At 27.7% G+C, this 4,300-nt stretch overlaps 1 non-coding gene across 1 annotated transcript; it reads right to left on the minus strand.

Moving 5' to 3' along the window:
- Positions 1 to 1,852: 1,852 nt before the first annotated feature.
- LOC142525714 (small nucleolar RNA R71) lies at positions 1,853 to 1,953 on the minus strand. The gene has a single exon (XR_012815165.1). It is a non-coding gene; the product is annotated as a small nucleolar RNA R71 (small nucleolar RNA).
- Positions 1,954 to 4,300: the final 2,347 nt, after the last annotated feature.

Consider the following 4,300-nt stretch of genomic DNA (forward strand, 5'->3'; position numbering starts at 1 on the left):
CTTTTACTATGACCAGCATATAGTAAAAATATCATAACTATTTCAATATTTAACCAAATGAGGTGAACCAAGTGGCCAAATTCATCTACAGACAATTCCCCACATGTTTTCCATTTTGAGCAGAGTCAAATTCGGTGATTAAAGTCATGGAACAAAGCATTGAAAGAAGGGACATGGAATTGAACTTGGAGGAGACAAAGAATACTATTGCAACTACATGGCATTAATAAAAATTTTGACCCTTTCTCTCATTTGGCCTATAAACAGAGGCCTTGTGCTAGCTTGAGAATCATTCTATCTCATTGTAAAATATAGTGTGAGTGTGTATCAAAGTTCTAAGTTCCAATATATTTTCTTTCATGTTCTCAACTATGAGTGATATTTTAGTGTTGATCAAAAGTAATCTTATGGCAAGCTAAATCTATTATGTCAAGGTGAAGAGGATGCATTCTTGGTGAAGTAAGATTGTTTATATTTTGTATATTCTTTCTTTATTTCTTTTCATTTAGCTAACTTATTTTTATTGTAGGTATAAAAATAAATTATTTGTTGTTATCAATTTACATCAAATGCTTGATACCATTAAAGTGGTTATCTTGATTTGTTGTTTAATTTTGATACAATAAATATTTCATCACTAATTATTATATATATATATATATATATATATATATTTAAATAATAATATCATAATATTTCATTTAGACGATAGCGTGGCTCTGTCGGTTGTTCTAAATGAAATATTATGATTTAATACTAACATCTAACAATCTAACATTTACTTTATCGCAACTAACTTTTACTTTACCGAAACTAACTTATTAAATCAATATATTTCATTTAGGCAATAGCGTGGCTCTGCCGGTTGTTCTAAATGAAATATAATGATTTAATTTAACATTTACTTTATGCAATTATTTATTTATATAGTCATAATTATAATCATAGGTACCATATATAAAATATCGGTTAATTCGGTATTTTCTATAGTGGAAACTATATTATATTATGTGTGTGTTTAATTTTTTGGAACCATTATTTATGGTGGTTTCTTTTGTTTTACTTTTAGTTAAACAATATTACATAAACCAAGAATAAATCCTCAAGCCTTGACAAAGTTTATAATTTGTAAACTTAATTCTTGCATTTGGTAATCTATAAATTAATAAATTTAAACTCAAAATAACCTCTCTGTGGATCGATCTCGTACTTACGAATTATATTACTTGTAGACAACCTACACTTGGGTGAATTATTATTTAAGTAGTAGCAAGTTTTTGGCGCCGTTGCCGGGGAGGTATAAATTAAGTTTATATTTGTTATTTATGTTTTATTTATAAGTATTGTGTTGTTTTTTTTTGTATGAGTATTTGGAGTCGAAAAAAAAGTGGTAGACTTATTCGAGTATCTGAAAATAATTTAAACATGGATGATAATTCAAATAATCAAGATAATAATAATAATAATAATAATCAAGAACATGATCAATTAAGAACACTTAGGCACCATATGCACCCTATTAGAACTAGTGCCCCATCTTGTTTAGTTTTTCCTCCTGATGCATCTAATTTCAACTTCAAACCTCAAATTGTTCAACTTTTACCAAATTTTCATGGTTTAGATTCTGAAAATCTATATTTGCATCTAAGAGAATTTGAGGAAGTTTGTAACACTTATAATGATCAAAATTGTAGCAAGGATATAGTTCGATTAAATCTTTTCCCTTTTACTTTAAAAGATAAAGCTAAAACATGGCTAAAAAATTTAAGATCAAGTTCAATAAGATCATGGGAAGAAATGCAACAACAATTTCTTAAAAAGTTTTTCCCTTCCCATAGAACAAACTCTTTTAAAAGACAAATTACAAATTTTTTCTCAAAAACAAGGAGAAACGTTTTATCAATGTTGGGATAGATATAAAGAATTACTTAATACATGCCCACATCATGGTTTTGAAACATGGAGAATAGTTTCTCACTTTTATGAAGGTCTAATACCTAAAGATAGGCAAATGATAGAATTCATGTGTAATGGAACTTTTGAAGATAAAAACCCAAATGAAGCTATGGAATATTTGGATTCATTAGCAGAAAATGCTCAAAATTGGGATAATATAGGCACAATAGAACCACCAACAACTAAAAACAATCATTCAACAAATGGGGGTGGTATCTATAATCTTAAAGATGATATAGATATTCAAGCTAAACTTGCATCTTTAGCAAGAAAAATTGAGTCATTAGAAATGAAAAAGAGTGGTCAATTAAAAAGTATTCAAGAAATTGTTTGTCATATATGTGATACACAAGATCATGCTACAAAAGATTGTCCAACATTACCTTCATTTAAAGAATGTCTCCATGAACAAGCAAATTATGTTAACAATTATAAAAAACCAATACAAGATCCTTTTTCACCATCATATAATCCTGGATGAAAAAATCATCCTAATTTTAGTTGGATGAATGATAATAATGCACAACCGTCACAACAATATTTTCAAAATAACCAAAATCATCAAGGTTATATTCCTTATGTTACACCTCCAAGAAAAAACTTTGAAGATGTAATTCATGCATTTATCCAAAAGCAAGAGTCTATCAATATTCAAAACAGTCAATCTATGAGTGATTTGAAAGAAACTCTTGCAAAATTTGCATCTGCACTTAATATTCATGAAAAAGGAAAATTTCCATCTCAACCTCAACCTAATCCTAAAAATCAAAATTAAGAATTAAAAAATGAAAAAATTGATCAAATAAAATCTGTTATTACCCTTAGAAGTGGTAAAATAGTTAATGATCCATATAGTAATGAAAACAAGGATCATTTAAAATCAAAGAGTAAGGATGATAATCTTGATACTTTTGAGAATGATGATACCTTAAATTTTAAGAATAATATGGTGAAGGATAAATCATCTGAAATAGTAAATAAGTCAAATAAACCTCCACCATTTCCTCATGCATTAACAAATCATAAAAAACAAAAAAGTTATTTTGATATCTATGAAGTTTTTAAACAAGTGAAGATAAATATTCCATTATTAGATGCTATTAAACAAGTACCTTCTTATGCAAAATTTTTAAAAGACTTATGTACTGTAAAGAGAAAATTGCATGTGAAGAAAAAAGCATTCTTGGCTGAACAAGTAAGTTTTATTCTTCAAAATAATTCTAGTTTAAAATATAAAGATCCTGGTTGTCCAACAATTTCATGTATTATTGGAGAAAATAAAATTAAAAAAGCTTTGTTGGATTTGGGAGCAAGTGTGAATTTACTTCCTTATTCAGTTTATGAAAAACTTAATTTAGGAGAATTAAAACCCACTTCTGTTACTCTCTTACTGGCGGATAGGTCAATCAAAATACCTAGAGGTATTGTAGAAGATGTGTTGGTTCAAGTTGATAAATTCATATATCCTGTAGATTTTATTGTTTTGGATACACAACCAATAGAAGTACATAATGAAATTCCAGTAATATTGGGACGACCATTTTTAGCAACTTCAAATGCTTTAATTAATTGTCAAAATGGAATAATGAAATTGTCTTTTGGAAATATGACTCTAGAACTTAATGTGTTCAATTTATTTAAACAACCAAGTATTAATGAAAATGAATATGATAATGAAATTGAACCAATTGTGGAAGAAAATATACAAGAAGAAAACTTAAATTAACAATCTGAAGTTTTTTCAATAGAAAGTTTCGAGTCTAAAAATAATTTTAAAGAAGATGATAATACAAAACTTGAATTAAAAGTTTTACCATTAGAATTGAAATATGTATTTCTTGGTGAAAATAAAACATTTCCTGTTGTAATTTCTTCCACTCTTTTGCCAAATCAAGGAGAAGACTTGATTAAATTACTTAAAAAATATAAAAATGCAATTGGATGGACTTTGAAAGATATAAAAGGTATGAATCCTTTAATTTGTACACATAAAATTCACTTGGAAGAAAATACTAAAACATATCAACAACCACAAAGAAGGTTAAATCCACATATGAAGGAAGTTGTTAAGAACGAAGTATTAAAACTATTAGACGCTGGAATTATCTATCCAATTTCAGATAGTAAATGGGTAAGTCCAAGACAAGTAGTACCTAAAAAGTCCGGCATCACTGTTATAAAAAATGAAAAGGGAGAGTTATTACAAGCTAGGATTCCATCTAGTTGGCGTATGTGTATTGATTATAGAAAATTAAATGATGCAACTAGAAAAGATCATTTCCCACTACCATTTTTAGATCAAATTCTAGAAAAAGTAGCAGGAAATTCTTATTACTGTTTTCTT

This window comes from Primulina tabacum, chromosome 14 (assembly GCF_025594145.1).
Source record: "Primulina tabacum isolate GXHZ01 chromosome 14, ASM2559414v2, whole genome shotgun sequence".
NCBI lineage: Eukaryota > Viridiplantae > Streptophyta > Magnoliopsida > Lamiales > Gesneriaceae > Primulina > Primulina tabacum.